At 40.0% G+C, this 25556-nt stretch overlaps 1 protein-coding gene across 1 annotated transcript in view; it reads left to right on the forward strand.

Annotated features, from left to right (window-relative positions):
* The window catches only part of CFAP73 (cilia and flagella associated protein 73), a 551824-nt gene that overhangs the window by 287208 nt on the left and 239060 nt on the right, over positions 1-25556 (forward strand). The gene's annotated exons all lie outside the window — the stretch shown is intronic.

Consider the following 25556-nt stretch of genomic DNA (forward strand, 5'->3'; position numbering starts at 1 on the left):
AAATACGAATGAACTGACCTTTAACTAAACTTCTCTTCTGTTTGAATTGGTGAGCACTACTGAAATATAAATAGGAATTAGAGAACGTCTCCTTACAATAAATCATAGAAGTAAATTTTAGATTTATTATGTCTTTGTAAATGTGAACTTCCAGATAGTTCACATCATCTTTAAGAGTGTAATGGGTGAATTTTAAAAAGTGGGTAGTGGTCTTAATGTACTCTAAAAATTTCATTAATGTATCTTTCAGACCTACCCAGAAAATACAAATATTGTCCAAGTAACCCTTGTATAAATTCCAGAACTTGGAATAACAAGAATTTAAAACATATTTATGTTCCCAGACCAATAAAACAATATTGACAAATACAGGGGCACAACAAGCCCCCATAGCCACTCCTGTGTTTAAAACATTCCCCTGTAAAATGCATAAAATTGTGTTTTAACACCAAATCCATCACTTAAAAAAGTCTTTGTGTTTCCTCCATTTATTACATCTCCTGGCTATTGGTGCTCGGCGGTGCCTAAGGTTTAAATATAAGTGCAAAAAACTCTAGGAAATGATAAGAATAAAAAAGAAAAAATAATATGTAAATTTAGAAATTATAAATTATCTGGAAAAATACTAACATGGAAAATAAAAATTAATGGTATAGGGAAAGGAAAGATATAGTATAATAATGTGATGAAACAATATTATTATGTAAATCCATGAGAAAAGTTGCCAGAAAAAGTGATTAAAGCCATTAAAGGAGGAAAAAGTGGTGTACCAATATAGTAGAGTGTCAGGATAGAGACTGGTGACAAATAAGTTACTGGTAAAGGGGAATATGCCAAGTTTGAAAAGGTGTGTCCATTTTCTGTGGAAGAATACACATCAGAGCTTGTACTTTGAAATGTAAAAGAAAGGTGAAACTCCGGAAAAAGTTGTGTGAAGAAATTGTTAATATTAATGATGTAAACAATATAGATATGATAGTATAAGAGTAAGAATAAACAATATGTGAGAAGGGTAGATACGAATTTATTTTATATAATGTGTGCTATTTGGTATGAAAGACTGAATGAAATTTTACTTAATGGTAAACTGATTTTGGCAGATATATTATGAACAATCAGATTATGGTTCTGAAAGAAGGGGTGGGGGTCAATTATTGAAGAATAATAATGAGGATAAGAAAAATGATAGCAAAAAAAAATACAAATGTGTATATATGGGCATATAAATTTGTAAATTTTGTAAATGTGTAAATAATGGTTTTATGTAGTGTTAAATAAAGGACCCTTACTCTTTTCCATAGGTGCCATGGGATCTTTTGCATCCACCTTAGTTATTACTAACTCAAGCAGATGGCACCTCAGTTTAACATCTCATCTTTGATTGTCTCCTTTGATCATGTCAACAGTGTCTTTATTAAATAGTGGGATTTAAAAGCTTTACTTTAAGAAAATGAGTTAAGTTTGATTACAGTAGTGTATGCAAGTACTGTGACTTTGTTTTGGCCATGAACTTGGATGAAAAAAGGTAGAAGACATTATAAAAGAAGACGATAAGGAGAATACAGCTGACTGCATGGGTATGGCTTTGACTGAGTACAGAGCATTTGAGAATAAAAATGGAATGATGATCTACACAAACAACTTTACTGTAACATCATGCATAGTTATGTATTAACTGTGACAGTTTTCTAGTATATAATCAAGGTATGACAGGAAACTTGAGGATATGGAATATGATCGCTGTGAAGTTTCCAAGAGCAATATGATGTAATCTTGATCTTGTAACAGCAGTGTTACCTTGGCATATACTTAAAATGGGTGAACTATATGAATTTATGTTTCATGTCCTGCAGATTATAAAGCGATAATTGACAGGTGGAGATACTAAGAATTACACAGAAACAGCAGAGGACAAATGGCTTATTGAATTTAATGCTGTAAATGCACTAGGTCTAAATGATAAGTACAGTATTTTAAAATTAAAGTGTCTAATTCTTATCCACCAAGTGTTTTTTTAACACTTGGTCTCACATTGTGTCATATGATCGGAGCTTTCAAAACTCTTTACTATTTTCATTTCTTTACTTTTTTTATTTTCAAAAGCTTGAGGAAGTGTTAACTGCGTAAAAGCACTTGTTCATTTTTAATTTGATCCTCTTTAATAAAAGTCCTCATTAAATGGTTCCTGGTTTACTCTTTATTTGGATTATTTTTAATTTTTTTGTGACTGAACTATGATTTACCCTGTGGTTGTCTGAATCTGCTGTGTCAGTGTTGAAAAAACAGTCTGTAGCTTTGCTAAGACTCTACCATGCCACCATTCTAACCACATTGTTCCCTGTCTCATTTTGCATTACATTACATTACATTATGTCTGCTTTTCAGCATAAGGAGACAATAGCCTATTTAGTCTGCCCTTCTAAGCACATTTAATATTATAAACCTTCTATACCTGTATCCACTTTACTCTTTCTTCACCCACCCTTGCCCCATTGAATTCCTCTGCCTGTATGAATTCCCTGTCCAGCACCCTTTCAATAGTACAGATGTGTGGAGTAGTCAGCCCATACAATCTGCTGCCTGTGCCCTGTCCTTCCCACCACTATAATTCTTGTTCAGAATATAACCTCTTTTCATCTATCTGATATGCTTTTATATAACAATATTATGCACCCCAACCCTATCTGTTGTAGCCTGAAATGAGAAGAGCTCCAGGTTTCCCAGTCTCTGATCGTGTACCTTCCCTTCCAACACATAGATCTCACTCATCAGCAGTTTCATTTTCAATGAAAATGTTTCAGCCAAAGCACTTTAGCTGACAGTGGAGCATTCCCTTGTGACCTTGAAATAGATATATTTAAGTTTGTGGTGTGTTTCCTTCGGTTCCACTTGAAAACATTGAAATTCTAAACCATCTGAACCAGGAAGGCTCATCCAGACTCTGCTACACTTTGCTGTGAAGGAAAGGTTAGTTTGCTGTTATTTTTTGTATTTCTGTATTGCCTTTCTATATTTTGAATACTGTAGTTTGTTTTCTTTACCTTGTGTTTTGCTTGCATTCTGTTTTAACAGCATATTAAAACTTCAAAAGAGACCACAGCTCTCTCTGTTCTGAGTCAGGCAGAATTTTTCCCTCCCTCCTACCCATTTAAGTTGTCTTGTTAAATACCACTGTCTTTCTAGTTGCCCGCCTCTTATGTTAATCTGACCATATATCTCATTTCTCTCTACTTTCACTGGCTTATGTGAGTAATCACAAAACCATCACTTTTGAAATCCCACCCCTTCAATTATTTAAATTTATTGGCCATCCTACAGTATTTCATAGTACCAAAATACAAAAGTAACCACCCCTTTCAGTCCATCTTGCTGTTTTAAAATAGTAACTCTCCACTAAACCTTAACTTTTTAAACAGGTAAAACTCAAGTTACCTACTTTCATATCTAACTTCTCTAGTGCACACTGCAGAGTGCATTCTTTTCAATCTTACCTTTAAGCATCCCTGTTACTGGCACTTTCTCTAATACCTAAAAAGATCATCTCTACTTGACTCCAAGTAGACTTTTCTCTATCTGTTAAACCTAGCACTTGCTCCTACAGTACTTATTACCTTGATACGGCACTCTTATAGATAGCACCCCAAAAAGGCAAACCCCATTTCTCGGTCACCCACGTCCCCGGAATCTCTTTTAAAGTTTTTTGTCTAGTCCTTCTAGCATGTCGAGGGATCAGTTGCTAGTGTCCTCTCCTGCTCAGCTGGTGAACCTGGGAATATTGAGGCAATGTTACAATTGCCTCATGTACACAGACAACCTTCTCCTCCTCCCACAAAACACAAATACATGCGAGAGATGCAACTATACGGCCAAACTGGAGGCTGAGCTCTCTCAACATAGGACTGGCAAGACCAGTCAGGAGGAGAAGGTTACCACACACACTATAGACCCAGTCTCACATAGTACCATCACAACCTCAAATCATACACATAAACACACAAAGACATACTCGGCGGCTCTGATCAAAAATCTACCAAAACAGCAGAGGCCACCAAAGCAGACACCCAAACAACCACCACCTCAGAACACAACACCTGCAACACATAGACCTCACAGTCAGAGTGTCAAACAGTCACAGCCCTTAAGGCCAAACACAATGCCAGACACACTAGTCATTGGTGACTCCATAGTCAGACACACTGACGTCCGCTCACCAGACTGAGTAAGGAGAAGGTCACAGTAAGCTGCCTGTCGGGCGCTAGAATCCGCCACATAACACAAGCACTCAGGTCTCTCAACAGCAGGTACAAATATGACTCAGTCATTGTCCACGCTGGTGTAAACGACCTGAGACGTACCTCCTTGGACTACATGAAAAGAGACATTGAGGAGCTCTCTGATTATGTAGCCCAGGCAGGTATGACCCTGACCTTGAGCAGTATCCTACCTTCACCAAAAATGATGCCACAATACAGAGATAAGATGATCAGCTTTAACAATTGGCTTAAACTCTGGTGTCATTCAAAGGGGATCCAATGTCTGTCTGCCTGGGATGACATGCTGGACAAGCCACGCTGCTTCACAAGGGACGGCTTGCACCTGTCACCCCTGGTATTCCGGATATTGGCAAAGGCTCTTGCCACCCCCATAGTGCCTTTTTTAGGCAAGGCTCAAATTCTAAACCTACCACCCTAGAACACAAAAAAGGAAAAAAACTAAGGGTAATGCTGCTCAATGCCAGAAGTCTCAATCTCAAGATGCACGCACTCGAGGCCCTTCTCAGTATGGAGAACATCGATGTCTGTGCTGTGACAGAAACCTGTTTCAAGGCTCCTGAGAGCACCCCAGCACTATCAGGTTTTACCTCTTATCATGCGTTCCGGCCCCAAAATCCGGACAACACCAAGAAAGGAGGGGGGGTGTCCATATTCATAAAGGACACCCACACCTCAAGGTTGGTGGCAACGCACGATGCATCGGAGACCATCCAGGTGAAATTAACCATAGGCAATACTGCTCTGCAATTTGTAGCATGTTACAGGCCACCCTCTCAAACTCAGGAACCTCACATGGCCTTCCTGAAAACACTAGAGGGGATAAATGTATCACCAAACACCATCATACTAGGTGACTTCAATTACCCTAATATAGACTGGGAACACTACTCAAGCCCAAACACTCTAGCCCAAAGGTTCCTGGAGTTCATAAACTCAAATGCCATGGAACAACTAGTCACCATCCCCACAAGAGGAGAAAACATACTTGATCTCATCATCACGAACATGGGAGCACAATGTTCAACACCGGAAGTATACCCCTCACTGGTGAGATCAGATCACAAACTAATCTCGCTGGAGGTCCTCATCCAACCCCCACCTGAAATAAAAAAGACCACAGTAAAAAACTTCTCGAAAGCCGACTTCACACTTCTAAAGACTAGTGTGGTCTCCTTTAAGGCCCCCGAGCCAGCGGAAAACAGTACTCAAGCCGCTGAACCACTTACAAATGCCTTCTACCAGCACCTGCAAGACTGCATGGATAAGGCAATCCCAAGCAAAACAAAGACTCTTTGTACCAAAGGCAAGCGTCCAGTCTGGTGGACCCCAGCCATAAACAAACTCTACAACAAAAGGAGGAAGCTACTACAAGATAGAGCAAAATCCTTAAAAGGTAAGACACCCTTGATCACTATAAGTAAAAAAACTAAGAGCTCTCATAAAATCATCCAAAGCAAATTTTGAGAGAAAAATAGCTAAAGACTCAAAAGACAATCATAAGGCCTTCTTTAGCTATGTTAGAAACCTGGGAGGAAACTCCCAGATATGCTCAGAACTAGTTCAAAATGATGTGAGGATTACTGATCCTACAGACATTGCCAACATACTGGCTGACAGGTTCAGTGCAAACTTCTCCCCCAAAGGAGAGATATCTATACCAAGCGATTGCAGCCCCCAAACATCTCCAACGCCCAAGTGAGAACTGCTCTCTCCAAAGCAAAAACACAGCATCCATGGGACCTGATGGTGTCCCCGGCTGTGTGCTCCACGAACTCAACGAGGAATTAAACCCACAGCTAGGACAGCTGTTTAATCATAGTCTTACCTCTGGATACGTACCCAGGAGTGGCGCACTGCAACTGTGGTCCCACTTCACAAAGGCGGTGCCTCCACCGACCCTGGAAATTACCGCCCATTAGCTTGACAAGCCTTATCTGCAAAGCCATGGAGAGGATCATAATGGACCTCATAAATAAAGACATAGGAAATTTGCAGACTTTGGATCCATCCCAGTTTGGCTTTGTCAAAGGCAGATCATGCCTTCTAAACTTGGTTGACTTTTTCAAACAGTCACCAAAGCCATTGATGAGGGAAAGGCAGTCCATACAGCCTACCTCGATCTGGCGAAGGCCTTCGATACAATACCCCACTCGGGTATCATTGAAAAACTCATCAGCTTAAATGTTAACCCATACATCACAAGATGGGTTGCAAACTGGCTGAGTGACAGAACCCACAGGGTCAGAGTTGCTGGCGCCATGTCAGACTCAAAGCCTGTCACAAGTGGTGTACCACAGGGCTCAGTCCTGGGCCCACTCTTGTTTGGCATCTACTTTTCCGAAGTACAAGCAAACACAGGAGGGTTATGGCTGACAAAGTTTGCAGATGACTGCAAACTGGGCCATAGTAGAAAACACATCTGACACAGATATCCTTCAGAAGGGTCTCACAGAAACGGATAACTGGTGCCAGAGCCATGGCCTAAAGTTAAATGCCAAAAATGCATAGTCATACCCTTCGGGAAAAACAAGGTTACCCCTAGCTACCAAATAGGTGGCAATCCACTGAGCACAGAAGAAGTTATCAGGGACCTGGGGACCCAGGTTGATAGTAGTCTGTCATTCGACACCCATGTAGCTAAAGTAGTTAGGAAGACCTTCTACATTGCCCACCTTATCATGAAGGGATTCTCATCTAGATCAAGGGAGGTCATAGTCTCCCTATACTCATCACTCATCAGACCAATGATTGAGTACAATGCCCCATTCGGAATGTATCTGACCCGACACTTGCAGCAGCTGGAGAGGCCACAAAAGTTCCTCACCAAAAGGATAAAGGGTCTCAAACATCTGTCCTATGCTGCCCGACTGAAAGAACTCCAGCTCTATTCAGTCGCTTACCGCTTGCTCAGAGGTGACCTTTGCCTAACATACAAGGCCATGTCAAACCCAGATTTGATGAATATGCTTCACCTCAAAAAATCTAGATCCATCAGAGCCACAAGGGCGAGAGACTTAAACCTCGACACAGCTATTAATAGGACGTGCTGGAGGGATAGATTCATCACCCAAAGACTCCCTATGCTGTGGAATAAAATCCCGGTATATGTGAGGCAGAGCACCTCGCTGGCCTTGTTCAAGAGAAATCTTGACCAATGGATGGGAGATCGCAGATATACCCCAGGGATTACCTCAGTGTCACTGCTCAACAGAGGCACAGCAAAATAATGGGTATAGTTCCCCATACTAAAGGGGTGGCGTAAGCCACAAAACTATGGGCTAGGCTTGTAAATGCCCTCGGGCAGATAGCCTAGTATGAACCTATGAACCTATGAACCTATGAACCATATCATCGAGTGTTTAGAACATCGATGTTGTCAAGGGGAAGAAAAAGGTAAGTAAAAAAGGGAAACAGCTAGTGTTTCTGCAGGACAGCAAGGTGCCCTGCACACTGTGTCTGTGAATGTGCCATCTCTGTGATGGCACTGCAGACAGAGTACGGGAAATCTCCCATTTAGCACTTCTACATATAGCGCTAAAATGGAGATTTCCCTTTACCCCACTGCAGACCTCCCAACCGTCCCGAATTACTCGTTTTTTACCGAGTTTTGGGATCCCAATGAAGGGGTGCCACGATTCCCGAGTGGCACCCCCTCATTTACGATTTTTTTAGCTATTTTTTAGATTCCGCGCTTTCGGAGCTGACGTCATCATGTGCGTGATGACGTCAGCTCCATCAGCCTGTCGGAATTAAGCTCAGATGCACGTGTTGCCTGTTTGAATATTCATGCGCGTCTGTGTTTGAGATATTCTGTTCGTCCATGCAGAGTTGCTTTCGTTTTAATGCCATGTGAGTTATCTACATATGCTTTCATTTTATTGCCTGTTTGAACACTTGGTTCATCATGCCGTGCATACTATAATGCCATTATCTGGACAGATTTAATGCCGTTCATTTTCTAATGCCGTGAATATTACATCTGCTTGGAGTTGTGAACGTAGCTGCTTAGGTACTGCTTTTTGTAAGTGTAACTGCAGAGCTCTCATTAACTATTAGGTAAAGTTATCCTGATTCATATTTTTGCTTGTTTGTGAAAAAAGTCGTTCTGGGGACGGGGTACTGCTGCTGCAGAGCTCTCGTCATTATTTGTGTGTGTGATAATGTACTATGTGACGTTGGTCCATCGCAAGTTTTGTTAAATGAACACTCATTTTAATATAAGAAGCATGTAGGACTTTCATTTTAATGCAGTTGGAGTTGTTTACATCTGCTGATGCCTTGCTTTCATTTTATTGCTGTGCGATTTATCTACATCTTCTGAGTAGAGCTGCTTTCATTTTATTGCCTGTTTGAATACTCAGTTCATGCCATGCATACTATAATGCTGTTGTCCGGGCAGATTTAATGCCGTTCGTTTTCCAGTGCACTGAGTGCTGTGAATACTATATCTGCTTGGGGAGTTGTGAACGTACCTATGTAGGTACTGCTTTTTGTTAACATAACTGCAAAGCTCTCATTATTAACTATTAGGTAAATTTATCCTGATTTTTATTTCTGCTTGTTTGTGAACGAAGCCGTTATTGGGTGCTGCTGCAGAGCTCTCGTTTTGTGTGTGTGTGTGCTTGCTTGCGTGCAGGCCCACAAAGGGTATATTTTTAATTGTTTTTGCATTTTTCCTCATACGTGTGGTCTATTTTTTTTTTTTTTTTTAATTCTGCAGCTTTCGGGTAAAGTGTTTAGTTTTAGCCTGATGTATACACAGTCATACAAGCGCCTGTTATGGATAGCCATATCTGTGTGTGTATATACTTGGTGCCTGCATCTCAAAGTAGCTATGGTGCAAAAAGATTAATTGATTGGAGTGAATAGAAGCATTCTTATGAGCCAGGTGCAAAAGACATGCGCCTGTTATGGATAGCCATATCTGTGTGTGTATATACTTGGTGCCTGCATCTCAAAGTAGCTATGGTGCAAAAAGATTAATTGATTGGAGTGAATAGAAGCATTCTTATGAGCCAGGTGCAAAAGACATTACAAGAAGGCATTCTATCTAAATTAAACCCTATGCCAAACACAGAATGAGGATTTGATCTGTCAGGAGGCAAAAATGGAGAGGATCTAGAATAGAAGAGGACAGCATCTGGAGATGCAGATGAAGTCAAAATTTAGTAACTCAGAATGTCAGTGGCGTAGCTGATAAAGGGAGAATACGCAGAGGATTGTCTATAGGAATTTAAGCTGACATAATGCTACAGGAGTAATGCCTACTTAGAGGGGACTGAGCAGGCAAATGACTGACATTAGGTAATTTTCTATTTCTCCTTAGGATATGAGCACAAGAAACTAAACAAATTTTTAATTAGACCAGAATTCATCCAAGTCATAGGGTTGCTAGCAGGAGACTGAAACTTAGTAACATCAAAGGATCATGCAAGTTGAGGGCCAATAAAGCATAAGATGATGTTAGAGGCAGAATGCTAAGAAACATTATCAGACTATGGGTTGAGGTGAGGGATGTATGGGATGTTCTCTCAAAATGAAGTGGATATATATGTACAGCTTGGGACAGTATGGGACACTGTCAAGGTTAAATAGGTTGTATGTCACTAGAAAGCCTGAAGAAACACAGAATTTTAAAATACCCCATATTAATCTCATACTAAGCACAAAAAATGTGTCTGGAAGTAGACTTATGATTGAAATGTTTTGAATTGGGTAGTTTTGTCATTATTGTTTCATGCATTTTGTTTCATTGCCTACTGGAACAATGATCAAACAATACATTTAAAATGTATAACAAGCATGCTGCATTATACAAGGAATATCATTTAATAAAGCCAGGAAGGTGTATCAAAAAACATGTATGTTTCTTTTTTGTATGCATGGGGCCTATGGTAGCCTTTATCCACCACTGGCAAGATGCATTTTCTTTGAATGTGGTGTGTGGGCATCAATGTGTTTCAATTAATGTGAGTTTTAAGGACAGAGAAGTTTTAACGCTAAATCTATTTTCATTGTGAGACAGTGTTGCTTTGTTTAGCAGATGTATATTAGTGTCTGTGCTATAAAATGTAAATATAAAATCCAAATAATCATTGTAGAAGTAAAGTAGTATGCTCATTAGTGTTTATGGCAAATGGGGTGAAATAGCCAGGTAATGGCACACTGGAATGGCTGCAGGGGGGCTCTGGTACCATATTTTGGTGGTCTGTTCTTCAGTTTGCATTTGAAAGCTGGTATCCCGCAATTCTATTGGAGTGGGTGGGGTTATGTAATTATGTATGCAAATTTTATGCTAATCAGTGTACAGATTTGTACCTATTTTTCATGGGCCTTGTCCAGATTTTTGATGATTCCAGGTTGAGAGGTATGCCCCACTGTAGTGCGATCTCGGAGTTGGTATATTAAAGTTGGGGGGTGCATGGGGGCGAAGCCCCCCTGCATAAAATAGTTTTTAGAGTTTTTTTTGTTTTTTTACGTTCCCTTTGAATCTTCGATGGTTTGAAACTCGATGTTCTGGTCTCAATGATCAGAAATTCGATGTTTCAAGCTTTCAATGATTCAACGTGGAACCGTTTCCTTCACATGGTAGATACAGGGGGCTTGCACTGCCCCTACAAAAGAAAGATTTCATCTGTGTTTTACCAAACCTTCTTTTTGGATGTTTTCCTGTTGGGGAAACAGGTGTTAATGCTATGCTTCTGGAGATACACATCAGTACTCTGTTTGCCATTGCTATTGCTTTCTCATTCCTGGTGGTCCTTTCCAAAGTGTGATCAACACTAGTGATTCTTTTCCTGCTCTGCTGCCTTCAGTTCCACTCCACTATGTGTGATTACAGGTCAAGGGGATGAAGACCAAGTACAGAAAGCTAATCAGTTGTGCACTTGCTCACAGAATATGTGGATGTTGGCATTTCACAAACAGATAAACATAACCCCAAAAACAATCTAGCACATACATGTTAGAAAAATAGTGTGAAAACTCACCAGAAACACATTTATACAACAGACAATGGCTGATTTAAGCCATGCAACAAACAAATTCTCTGTGAATTATCTGATTAAAAAACACAAACCAAATTACCAATAAACATTGCCTTCTTCACATCAGCCACTTTCAAGGGGTTGTGGTGGCCCATACTCAGATTTTTAAGTTCTTCTTCTTAGCTGTAGTTAATGTGTTAGCACATTCTTTACTTGCCACTGTCTTCTTGTGGTGACAGCACTAATGCATTTTTCCATTACTGAACCTTTTGCTACAGTATCAGTAGCACTGTGTTTTCTTTTTCTTCGGGGCTGTATGGCACCGTAAATGTGACCCAGCTGTCCAGGGCTGCAGTTTTTGTCCTGTTAGTAAGATTTCATTTCTGCCATCTGCTCTTCCTCCATGTTGCTATGGCTGTCTTTGAAATAGCATAGACAACATTTAATATATCTCTTTTTCTGACATGGCCACTTTCCCTGTGATATCTCAATTAATCTTTTATAGCAAAGGTATGCCATTCCACGGCTGATAACTTGCTCCAGGGTTGTTGCAGCCCAGTTGTAGCACTTTGCATTTGTTTGCAATGAACTTCAAATGCCACTTTTCTGCTTACTCAATCAGTCTTTACCAATCCTTTCTTCAACTCTTCTCCCCACCATCTACTGATGTACTTTTTTGTTCAATCATTAAAGGGTTAATCATGTCCTGTGTCAGTCACATATGTGTCAGACAACCACATTACAGAGTACAGGTCCCAGGACACATGCACCCTGCCCAACTCCACCAGTCATTTCCTAATTCCCAGCACTGTCTCTCTCACCATAACCTTTTGCGTCCTGTCATTCAACCACTTCCACTTCCTAGGTCTTGATCCTGCCACCAGGTCTCAGTTTTCATTCAGCCTCCTATATGGGACCAACTCAAAGGCCATGAAGTCCAAGTAGACCATGTCCACTAATATTGTCTGTCAAATTCACTTCTAACCCAAATGCTACACTGTATTATGTTTTACTGACAGATGCTTCTGTCTTGTGAAACTATATTGGTGTTTGTTCTGGAGATTTGGTATCTTCTAAAAACACTACCAGTCTTCTACCAAAGATTGTTCCTATGACTCACTGTTAAGCTAACAGACCTAAGGGTCTCCCTTTGTTTCCTGTGACCCATAAATTGATATTATTCTTGTTGCCTTACAGCCCGTAGGCACTTCCACATTAGACTGTGACCTTTTGAAGACCTCCACCAGGGGTGCTGCCAACACTTTGGTAAAATTTCTGATATGTCAGGAAGGTAGCACATCTGATCCCTGTGTTTTACCCTCTCTAAGGGTATCCATTTCCCTCTCCACATCCTTTCATCTGTACTGATGTCTGCATTCCTTTCTAAATGCTGAAGCAAAGTATTCATTCAGTAAGCCATAATGACTGCAAAAATTACTAAAGGAACAACAACTTGGGGAAGATAAAAAAACATATTTATTAAAACCATATTACAACCAATTCCTAGCACCTCAGTTAGAGACCTTCAAAGGGTTGTTGTTACTTTATTCATTCAATAATTCTGCTTTTACCCAGACTTCTTTGATCTCCTCCCATCTTTGTTCAGGCTAGCCACTTCTACAACTTCATTTCTTCTTTCCGATAGGTACCTCAAAGGGTACAGGTTTCCTTCTTGATCCCTTCTGCTAACTCACTGTCATCTTTACTGCTGTCAATGCCTTTGTTGCCCTTTTGCTAGACTCCTTATTCTTAGGCTCTTCCAACTTCCCCTAACCCTGGCTTGTAGATCCTATATTTTGCCCAAATTGCTAAGCTTACATTCCTATGTAGCTACTTCAGCCTTCTTCTAGTTTTGCTTTTGCTTCTTCCTCACACCTTTGTCAATAGTCTTGAGTACTTGATCTGTAACCCCTTCCAATAGCTTGTTTGCTTTATTTCTCAGTTTGTTCCCACTATCCTAACTCATATTTGACCTTTTCCCATGCACAGCTTAACACACTGTCCCAGTGTGCCACATCATCATCTCTGCCTTTATATTCTTAACATTTACCTCTGTTCTAAACAGCACAGTGGTATGACCATTGACCACCTCTGCAATGTCTAGGGTCACATTTACAATTCTTTTTCTGGTACTGACCTGCAGTAGTTAGCTGTACATCTAATTGTCCAAGATCTTAATCAACTGCGCTCTCTCTCTCTCTCTCTCTCTGTCCTGGAGCTCAGACTGTATTAGTCTGCTTCTGTCAGATTTATATTTCACATAAGTATCACCTTTTTCCTTCTATTTCACTCCTTTATTTTCTTTTCCAGTCTTTCATCCTACTCCCTGAAAGTGTCTTGTGGTGATGCATTCCATCACACCATCAGCCTCGCCCCACCTTAAGTGTCAGGGCACATAACTTAGGTTCTGATCCTGCCCTTTCCCTTGCCCCATTCCTGATCTTGTGTTCTTCCTCTCTGACTTCACATCCAACATCTCCTTTTTCTGTAATTACCAGTCCATCTCCATCATTCCCATCCTTGTCATTCCTAAAAAAAAAACGATATCCAGCACACCCATGTCCCAACTTCTCTGCTCAAAAGCCCATGCTTCTGTGATACAAGTAAGGTCAACCCTTCACTTCTGCATCACTGCTTGCAGCTCCACATCTTCTAGCCAGGCTCCTTGTACCGCACATTAATACTATCCTGTGAAGCTCCAAGTAACTCTTGTTTGCTTCTCTGCTATGCTCTGCATCTCTCTGTTGTCTGAATTCTTAATCCTACACACTTCTGCTTCTGTCATGCTCACTTCTCCTACTTAGTTTAAGAATACAGGTGTTGAAATGTACCTTTTCAACTCAATACTAAAAACTTCTATCCCTTCTAGGCTAAGAGGAAGCCTGCTGCATCCACATAGCTGTCTCAAGCTTTTCTATGTTGTCAGCTGCTGCATCTAGTCATTTAATCCCATGTTTCCTCACCTTATTGGTTGCTGGTATAGGAAACATATCTGAGAATGTTACCTCCAAACCCTTTGCTGGCATCTGTCTATCACTTTCCTGGCCATGCTTGCTACCACCTCAGCTATCGCCTGTGATATGTCATTGGTGCCTACGTGCACCACAACATATGTTCAACACTCTATCTGGCAGATCAGTTCTGTCCCTTTGTCACCTCTTTCTATGTCTTACTGAATCTAAGCCTCAAATTTGCCTTTACTGAAATCTGGTCTCTCTTTTCTTTCTTGCCTTGACTCTTAATTTCCATTGTGAATGAGCTAACAGTCATCAAAACTATTTCTCTGTCCCCACAGTGTCTCTTGTCTTAGGTTCATAGATTTTTACTAGGCTGTAAACCACAAGGGCCTTTTTAAGCCTAACCACGCATCCCAAATCTCTGACAAGTTCTGGTACCTTTGATAAGTGTAAGCAGAGGCTCAGGAGATGAAACTTTTACAAGCAGGGGCCTAAGAGATGAACCATTTACAGGTTGCCTGTGTCCATTAGAGACCTAAGTGCCAAGCCAGGGATGAATTTTCTGTTCCCCATCCATTGTCCAAGTTACACTTGCATTCAGGTAGGGAGAAACTCTGCTTCACATGGATGAGGACTGTGTTCCAGAGAAGGGGCAGTCTCTGTGATACATACCTGTCTCTCCAGCAGGTCCTATTTATATTACAGGCAAGGTTTAAGTCTTTAGAATGGGTAATTCTGGTGCTGTTTGTTTTATGGATATGCCAGAGGTCCATCAGACTGGGGTCTGATAATGCCCTGTATGCTAGGCATATATCTCCCCTCAGCAGCCTGTAGGAGACAGATTACAGGGATAGGGCCTTGAGGCTGTCTGAATAGGACATGTTACACCCTGTATTCTTTTAGTGAGAAACCTCTGTGGACATTCCATTTGTTGAGCATGCCTGGTTAAGTACATACCAAAGGGGGCATTGTATTTAATGATAGGTCTAATGAATGCCAAATACAATGGAACAATGACTTCCTTGGACCTAGATGTCATACTTTTGTTTATAAGTTGTGTAACATAGAATGATTTCCCAGTCTTGTTCATTTTTTGCCTCATGCCACTACTCCTCCTATATGTAACCATTTTACTTCTACCACTCCCTGCCATTCTAACTTCTTGTGCTGGCTGCATCTCTCCCTGTGACATAGGTAATTTCATTCCCATCTATCATGTGTTATTCCTAGAAGTCCACTCCAATGTTCTGTGTCTCTTACCTTCGTCCCTTACAGTTTTCTACTTCCCTACCTACTTCCCTCCTACTTTCCTTGCGGTATTGGCTTCTGCAAGGCCACCTCTGATCATCACTCCTTTATTACTTTTTACTTCTGCTTATGTTCTTACTTTGGAATCTCTGCTATTGTACTAGGCTAGTTTACTATCTGCTGTCTTGGTTACACCCAGAGGTAGTCTCTGGTCTTAGGCACCAATAACCATGTCATCATTTTCTATGAATATGGAAAGTATATCTGTCGCTTTAAATTGATTTGTATTTGTATATATTTTCTAAACTAAAAGAGATGAACTGCAGTCAGGCAAAGTCACTGAATGCATACCATTAGCAGCTCAGCTAACTCCCTCAATCAACTGTAGATAATAGCTCAGAAAACTTTCCAAAGCATAGAACAATGGCTCACAAAATCCCAACTATTACTCAACCCCAACAAATCTAAGTTACTCTTACACGGTCCGGGGTTAAATAACTATTACCTCAAAAAAATGTCAGTTGGACAAGTTGCTCATGCCAAGCTTCTACATATAATTATTGATCACAGACTACACTTTAGTGAACACAGTGATTGTTTTCTCTAAAACCCATAAAAACCTAGACATGCTTCATAAATCAAAACCATAAATAACTGAAACAATGCAACTGCACACAGCCCAAGCACTGCTGCAACCAGCCTTACTATACTCTTCTTTTCTAACATTCCTAAAATCTTGCTACATAAACTTGAGTAAACATTTAACAAAATAACTAAGTATGCCACTAATGTTCCCAACAAAATCCAGCACTGGTATACCCACCAAAAATGAAATGGCTAAAACTACAATGCCTTTTCACATTACTCAACTAAAACAATGCATAAAATACTATTCAGACCTAAAATATATCCATCATTAGCCTCTGTTATACAAAGACTACACTCCATTTAGAAACCTCAGCTCTCAAAATCAAAACCTCTTAAATGTTCCTAATTCTAACACTATGGCAACTCCCTGTATAGTGTATGTGCAGCCAAATTATGGAATTCTCTCTCCCCAGATGTAAGACATGAAACTAATCATCACAAATTTTTAGAAAAACTTTATTAGTCTCTTACTGTTTTTGCCCTTCCACCTCTGATATTTCTCTCCCACATATTTCCACCCTAACACACACACCGTTTATTTGCACTATCCTCTTAATTAATTCCAATACTTATCTTCACCCACCCCCTCAGACTTTCCATCCCCCATATACCTTTCTTTCTGTATTCTGCCTACCTCACATACTCACTATTTTGTTTATAGAAAAACTAAAAAAAAAGTTTCATAGCCTCTTAGTTATTTTATACTTCCACCTGATATCTCTCCCAAATTTCCATCAACCATATGCCGTCTATTTACACTGCCCTTTTACTTAATTCTAATACCGATTTTTACCCAGTCCTTCAGACTTTCCATCCCCATATACCTTTCTCTCTGTATTCTGTATACCTCATATACTCACTAATCTACCTACTCTTTACTTGTCTCAATTCCGTTCTTTCTATTTCTTCTCTTCCTCTACTCTTCTCTTTTAGGTTCATAGGTAAGTACTGAGCAATCAAGCTGCAGACCATTTCAAGCCTAGCTAAAATGTCATATTTATAAGTTCCCACTAGCCTGAAGGAGGGCAAGACAAGATAGACCAGGGGAGAATTTGAAGTTGCCCATCCAGTTATCTAGGTTTACCTTGAAGGTGGCAAGGGTACTACTCTGTTTGACATGTGCTGAACGTCTCTTCCAGAGGTGAGGGTTATATTGGAGTATGAATCAAGCATGCCAATGTGTCTTATTCATCTCCTGATGAAGATAGTTTCTTTAATTAAATATTTGAGGCACTAGTAGTTCTGCAAAGGAATAGAAGGTCAAATAGGGTTGGATTTTCCATGGCTCAAAAGGCTAGACACATCTCTAAGGAGGAGTCTGTAAAAGACTGAGTCCAGAGAAAGGGCTGCTAGTCTCTCCTGATAACTAAGATTTTTGAGGACACTGATCTTTTTTGTTATGAATCTGTGAGGTCTCTCAAGTTGTGAGATATGTTTAGATAAATACACACCAAAAAGTGCATTATATTTGATAATGGGTCTGATAAGATGCAATTAAAGGTTAAATTAAGACTTCTTTGGATCTAGTGGAAAAACCTTTGGAAATTAGATGGGTCAAATGAAAGGCTTTCTGAACTGTGTAGACATGATAGTCAAATGATAAGGGAGTACCAACAAGAATGCCTAGATTCCTTACAACAGTGTCTGATTGGAGGGGTTCCTGTCCTGTATGGTAAGTAGAACTGTTTTGTTTACATAATGAGCTGTGCTACATTTTTCTACATTTAATTTGAGACCATTGTCCTACCACCAATTGCTAACATAGTCTAACCCATGCTGGAGCAATTGTGAATCAGCTGAAGAAAGAATAACAATACCCAATTTACAATCGTCTGCTCCAAACTTAGTTAACCATAGGCCAGGAGTGCTGGCCTGAAGGTCTAAAAAAATGTATGGCAAATAGGAGAGGGACCAAACCTGAGCACTGTGGTATAGCACTGGTATTTGTTTTGTTTCAGAAATGGCACCTGTGACACTAACCATATGGGTTCTGTCAGACACCCAGTTAGTTATTCACCTTACAATATAAGGATTTATATTCACATTTACAAGTCTGTCGATAATGCTTGCATAGGGAATAGTGTCAAAGGCCTTGGCCAGGTCCAGATATGCTGTATAACGACTATCCACTGCTTCAGTTACTTTTTCAAAAAGGTTAATGAGGTTAAAGAGACAGGACCTTACTTTGACAAACCCAAATTGATAAGTCCCGGGTTAAGGGATTTTGAGTGTCCAGATTAATGAAGTCTGAGATAATAAGCTCCATAGCTGTACATATGAGGCCAGTGAGACTAACAGGTCTATAGTTATTAGGTATGTGATTGGACAACCCTTGTGTAATGGCATCACAATGGCTGTTTTCCAGACTTCAGGAATGTAACCAGAGGTGAGGCTTAGATTAAAGAGGTTAAGTAGGAGTCCAGAAAGACCATATTTGGCACTGATAATTAGGCAACTTGGTATGTTATCAGGGTCCTTGATGAAGTTTTCTTCATTTTTGAGAGGGCTGACAGAACTTGTTCTATAGTAATTAAAGGGGATGATTGGGATTATGGAACCTGTGGAATGGCTATAACTGTGATAAAAAACTTTACACTAAATCTGTTAGCTAGGATACTTGCTATATTCTTTGGGTCAGAAAGTCTAGTATTATTGTGGACTAGCTCCAACATTGTTATGCATTCCCTGCTATGAGTTGTTCACCGAACACTGTCCCTGTTGCTAAACCCAGTACTGATTACTATGTTACTAGATCAGTTGCATTTCCAGACCATGTTACAGATGCACGGCAACTTGGATATGAACATTGTGTTTGTTTCTAATGTCTATATTATTGCATGTCTTATTCCAATGTCATTTCATTGAGGGCAATCAATTTAAGAGGGAGGATGTAGATCAGTATGTGTGTGTACCTTTAAGAAGCTTTCTAGAGGCTTGCACAAGTGTATAAATACTGAGCACGTGCGGGCCTGACCGCCATTTTGTAGTACGCTGTTGAGATGTAAGCATGTTTGTCTGTGTAGTCTGTCAGTTAATCAGTTCATTTGTATTTTGTAATGCTGCTACCCATCCTAATGTGTTTCTATGTAATAAAGCATATAAATGAACTACCCTGCCTGCTTCTCATCTATACTAGAGGGGGATGAGCGACACTTACTGAAGGAGTTAATTACTTTTTACTGGCCAATACAGCTATTGTACTGTGTGGCTGCTAGTAGCGCTTGAGTTGCAGCTTGAGTCTTCTGTTGTATGATCTTTTGCATACTAGGCTCCACCCTTTTAGAATTTTCTGCCTTATTACTAATAAACTGTTTGTCAAGGGCCGGCTTTAACTGCTTTCTAAAATCATATTTCTTTGACCTAGCTTTTTGTGACAGCCTGTCTGAATTAAGGTTGCCACCCCTCTAGGGTTTTTTTCCCCAAAGTGTCCAGAAACAAGCACAGTTGGAACTTCGGATTTTTGCACTGCTTCCTCAGTGCATCTTGTACACTGATGAAAGACAACATCACCTTCTTGTTGACTGGCTGTTTGCTGTGTTGGGAAAGAGCCAACCAACAAGATCTTTTCCCAACAGAAAGCAAGCAGCCAATCAACAACATAGACTGCCAAGTAGCCCGCAAAAATTAAGAAAAAGAAGGGTTCTTAGCTACTTGGTGCCTTAAAGAGGCAGATATCCTCCACATCTTCTGGAGCTGCAAAACAATTTATAAACTCTGGTGCTCACTAAGATTACTCTTAGAGAAATCAGGCTATTCAAAATTCACTTTGTCATGGGAGACAGCAATATTGCATATATTCAAAAGCAAGAATAATAATTTCTTTGATCACATAATAATAACACTATGCACCGTATTAAAATCTTACATAGCAAAGAACTGGATAGACAGATCAAGACTAACCTGGTCAGAATACAAAAGCATGGCCAAAAACATATATTGGCTAAGAAACTTTATACAAAAAGTCAGAAGAACCAAACATATAATCAGAATTACTGCAAAACATTAATTGATATATTATCATAAATTGCAAGACAAATGCTAATAAAACAAAGATAGTAAACACATCTCTTAGTTGGGAGTAGTAACAGCATTATCTAAGGCGACAATTTTTGTAGATATGTATATAAGGTTTAGTAGAGTAGACTGATTTCTTTGTGTAGGTTGGTGTTATACTTATAAATATGCTCTCATTTGTCACTATAATGTACAAGTGAAATGGTAAAATAATATTACCATGACTAACATATAACATAACCATTTCCTTGTGTTTATCCAATACTGTATTCCTAGCTATTTCGAATGTTATTTAGCAAAGTGTGTATTATCTATTGAATAACTTCCTCATGTTAAACATTCTGTAACATTCAACTGTACCACAGTTACATCTTGTTTATCTCTCTACTTGTATTTTATGTGAGAAAATATTCATTAAAAAGTTATTTGAAAAAAAAAGGGGTAAGGTACTGAGATTTTTGTCTGTAGGCTGTACTATCTGCTATCACTGGGTCTTCCAGATAGACTTTGAGTTCTTACTGGATTCTGTTGCTCGGGAGTCTGCTTAAGCTTGTGGAGGATCGTGGTGGTCGCACACTTTTTGCTGGACCCATTTTTAATTGAATTTCTGGGCTGCTTCTATTACCTGCTGCTGCTGCTGTTTCCCTTCTCACAGTTGTACTAGGAAGTCTGGAGCCACAGGCAAAATTTTGCACAGAATAGTTATCTCGCGGAAGTAGGTAAGTGAAACTGCATGGACAGAAAAGATTTTGCTTTCTTCTTTTCAGAACTATGCTACAAAAATATTGATTAGGACATTTGCGTATCTCAAACACCTTGTAAATTTTATTACTGCAAGATTTTTTTTTTCTTTTTTCTTTTTGTGTAGACCTATTTATTAAACAATGAATCTGTTAAACTGATTATCATCAAAGAACTGTGTAAGCTGGACTGCCTTAACCATGTGTGCAAAAGCCATCAGAATGTCCTGCAAGAATAGTCTTGGATATTTGTTATTATAATGAATGTTTGCATAACTACATATTGTTGTGTCTTGGTTTTGTGTTTTTTCACTCTTTGAAAATCTTACGTATTGGTGCCATGTCAGTACAGGTGTGCCTTTTTCTTTTCTTTTCTTGTTCCTCTCTGCTTTGTTGTCTAATTCTCAGAAGATGGAGTGATACTTCATGACACTGGCAGGCCATACCTCTCAACTGTTCAGATTTTTGCAGAATGTCCAGATTAGTGCTTGATATTTTTGGTCTGTTTCTCATAAACAATGTTTTTTCTGGCAAATCAGAGGACTGAATTCTGTGTAACGTATCCTTCAGAATTTATTGTGATTTAAAACATTTATTCTAGCACCTTTTTATTTATTTATTTATTTAACATTTGTTTACCTGGGATGTTCGACTTAGAACTAAAGCAATTTTCAGCGGAGGCCCTGGGAGGAACGCTGCTGACACATGTCTTTGTAACATGGGAGGAAACCGGAGTACCCGGTGAAAACCCACACAAATGCAGAGAGGACATGCAGACTCCACACAGAAGGCACTCCAGCTGAGAATCAAACTGAAAAGCTCTTGCTGTGAGGCAACAGTGCTATAACTGAGCCGTCCAAACCTTTTAGATGTAACAGCAATATTTAACATTTGTCCCTATATTATTGTCCTAAGAGGCCAGGTATGCTTGTAGGCAATTGCAGGTTGAAGAGTTTTAAACATTAAATCCTTCAGGAAATGTATTTTATTCTAGCGGCTTTGGTCTGATTGAATATTTCTGATGCTAAGATGTTTGTCCATATTTTTGCCTCCCAAAATACTCTCTTCCTCATAGAATTGTAGTGGCAAATCACTGACATATGAGTTTATAAAAGCAACATTTTAAATTTGTCAATTATTTTAAGTTTTGTTCCAGTTTCTTGTACTAAGAGGTTATGGTATGGAGAAGTTTAACTCTATAAATGATATTTGTGTGTTAGACTTCATATCTTTAAGGAAATGAACACTAGAGAATGTAAAAAACTGTTATTCAAGCTAATTTCTAAGATTATAAGTAGTAATTCTGTCCTCCTTCTGATTAGTGCTGTCCAGATTTCTTGTGCTAAGAGTGATAGCCACCCTAACCCTGGTCGTACCATTACCAACTCCTCTCCTAAAAATCTGCCTAATAGCTGCTCCTTCTCACAACTAGCATCCAACAGAAAACCATCTGACCTCCTGTTCATGTGTCTAAATGTCAGAAGTAAAACTAATAAAACCCATGCCCTAAACACCAACATAGCCTTTTACTCTCCTAATATTCTCATTCTGACTGAAACCTGGCTCAAACCTTACATCAAAAGTGAGGAAATACTCCCAATGGGTTATAACATTCTTTGAGTAGATAGACTATTTAAGAAAGAGGGTGGTGTGGCTCTAATGTTTAAACACCACCTCAACATCCAGATCCTAAACACATCTGCCCCCCATATTGAAAATAAAGAAATCCTATATGCCAACCTCAAACTAAACCCAAATAAAACAATCAACATCATAGGATGCTACTTCCCACCTGGCCAAAACATCCCACCCCTGGAAAACCTCCTGAACTGGGCTAACCATTCCCTACTCTAGGAAACCATAATCCTAGGTGATTTTAATATCAACTGTCTATCTTATAGTAACAGTCATCCAGCCCAGCACCTAAATATACTACTCTCGACTGGATATTAGTCAATAAAGACCCTCAGTCATACTTAGCTGGTTGTCTAACAGACAGCCTCAGTGACCACACTTCAGCATTACTTCTGGGACACCACTTAAATTATGCTAAACCCATCATCTGTAGGCAAATCCGAAATAAGGTAAACTTTAATCTTCTCTCCTTTATCTCATCTCTTCAAAAATGTGATTGGACACCACTAAAGTACCTCGGTCTGGATGAAGCCATCCACTTCTTCAATAGCACCTTCTTAAACATCCTAAACACACATGCTCCCATAAGAAATGCCAGAGGCAAAACATAGTACTCCCCTTGGCTACAAAAAAGCACCAGGACACTAATGAAAATCAGAGATAAGGCCTGGGAGCACTGGTGCTAAACAAACCACCCCCCCCCTCCTCTAGACAGTTATTCCTAGAGTTGCGCAACAAGGTCAGAAAGCAAATAAAAGAAGATAAAACCCAATATTATCAGTCTTCCCTAAACTCCTCCCATCACAACCCTAAGCAATTCTGGTCCACAATAAACTCAGTTCTTCACCCAGGTAAAGTAGGCACCCCCCCCCCCCCCACGCCTACCACTCCCACTTCCTCCAGCAGTATTGCTGACTCATTCAATAAACACTTTACTGAAACCATTCTGTCTTTGACTAAACAACACAACCCTCTACCCACCCTCCGTACATCAAAATCAAATACTCTGCCCATGGTCTTTTCTTTTTTATCAGTGCCTACCTACTATATAAAAAACTTATATTGAAACTTAAGCCTACAAAACTTGCAGCTGACAATCTCCCCTCTGAATACATAAAAAAAGCAGCAGAAGCCCTAGCTTATCCAGTCTCTATCTTAATTAATCAGTCCTTATCAGAAAGCTATGTCCCCACACTGTGGAAAATATCCCACATCATTCCCTTCCATAAAGGTGGCTCCTCCACTGAACATTCCAATTACTGCCCCATAGCCATCCTTTCTCCACTTTCCAAGCTACTTGAAAAATGCATCCATTCTCAAGTCTTAGACTACCTCTTAGCTAATAACTTCCTCTCCATCACCCAGCATGGCTTCAGTCCATACCACAGCACTACTACCACCTTCCTGTCTTTCACTAATGCTATCCTTCATTATAAAAATAATGGCCTGTTCTCCTCTGCTATATTTCTGCATCTATCCAAGGCTTTTGATATGGTCTCACACAAACTACTAATCTCTCTTCCCACTAACCTATCCTTTTCCCTATCAGCTACTGGTTGGTTTCACAGCTATCTAACTGGCCACCAATAATCAGTTGTCTGGCATAATGACCTAGGTCTTCGACTTCCTGTAACACTCGATGTTCCCAAAGCTCCATTCTTGGTCCCCTACTATTTTCACTCTTCACCAATTATCTATTCACAACCACCAAGCATGCTTCTCTTATACAATATGCAGATGACTCCACCCTCATCTGCTCAGCCCCAACTATATCTGAACTTCACAAGATCACACAGGAAGCCTTTTCATCTGTAAAAAACTGGCTATCTAATGCCCAGTTATTACTCAACCCAAGCAAGACTAAACTCCTTATCTTCCAACCCAGTAAATCTAACCCAATTATCCCCCAGTTTAATATTCTAGCCAAAGAAAATACCATCATCTCCCCAACAGAACACACCAAACTACATGGTGTTGAGATTGACAACAATCTCGGATTTGACACTCACATTTCTCTTTCCATAATAAAGGTTCACAAAAAAATAGGTGCATTGTACATAGGTTCATATGTAGGTACTAGGCTATCTGCCTGAAGGCATTTATAAGCCTAGCCAGAATGTGTTGGTTTTCGCAGCCCCCTTAGATTAGTTCCCTGTGCCTCTGTCCAGCAGACCCACTGAAGTGATCCCCGAGGTAAACCTTCTGTTTCCCACCCACTCGTCAAGATTTCTTTTGAAGAGTGTTAGCGAGGAGCTCTGCCTGATGTAGATTGGGATCTTTTTCCAAAGCATGGGAAGTCTCTGGGACAGGAATCTATCCCTCCAGCACATCCTATTTATTATTGTGGTGAGGTTTAGATCCCCAGAGCGTGTGGCTCGCAGGGATAAGGTTTTCTTTAGGTGGAGCATGTCCATCAATTCTGGGTTGGATATGGCCTTGTATGTCAGGCAGAGATCACCTCTGAGTAGGCGGTATGCAACCGAGTACAGCTGTAATTTCTTCAGTCGAGCTGCATAGGGCATCTGTTTGAGGCCAGTGATCCTCTTGGTGAGATACTTCTGTGGTCTTTCCAGCTGTTGCAGGTGTCTTGTAAGGTACATCCCAAATGGGGCGTTGTACTCTATAATGGGTCTGATGAGTGATGAGTAGAGGGGTACAATGACCTCTTTTGATCTGGATGTGAACCCTTTTGTGATTAGGTGGGCCACGTAGAAGGATTTTCTAACCACTTTGGCAATGTGATTATCAAAGTTGAGATTACTATCTACTTGGGTCCCCATATCCCTTATTACATCTTCTGTATTTAGGGGACTACCACCTATGTGGTAGTTTGTGGGTACTTTGTTTTTTCCAAAGGGGATGACTATGCACTTTTTGGCATTTAGCTTGAAGCAATGATTTTGACACCAGGTATCCGTCTCAGTGAGACCCTTTTGGAGGATGTCTGTGTCAGCCGGAGAGTCAATTATAGCCCCTAGTTTACAGTCATCTGCGAACTTGGTCAGCCATAGTCCTCCTGTGCTTGCCTGTACCTCTGAGAAGTATATGCCGAAC

Source organism: Protopterus annectens, chromosome 4.part0, assembly GCF_019279795.1.
Source record: "Protopterus annectens isolate FY-2018-M chromosome 4.part0, PAN1.0, whole genome shotgun sequence".
Lineage (NCBI taxonomy): Eukaryota > Metazoa > Chordata > Ceratodontiformes > Protopteridae > Protopterus > Protopterus annectens.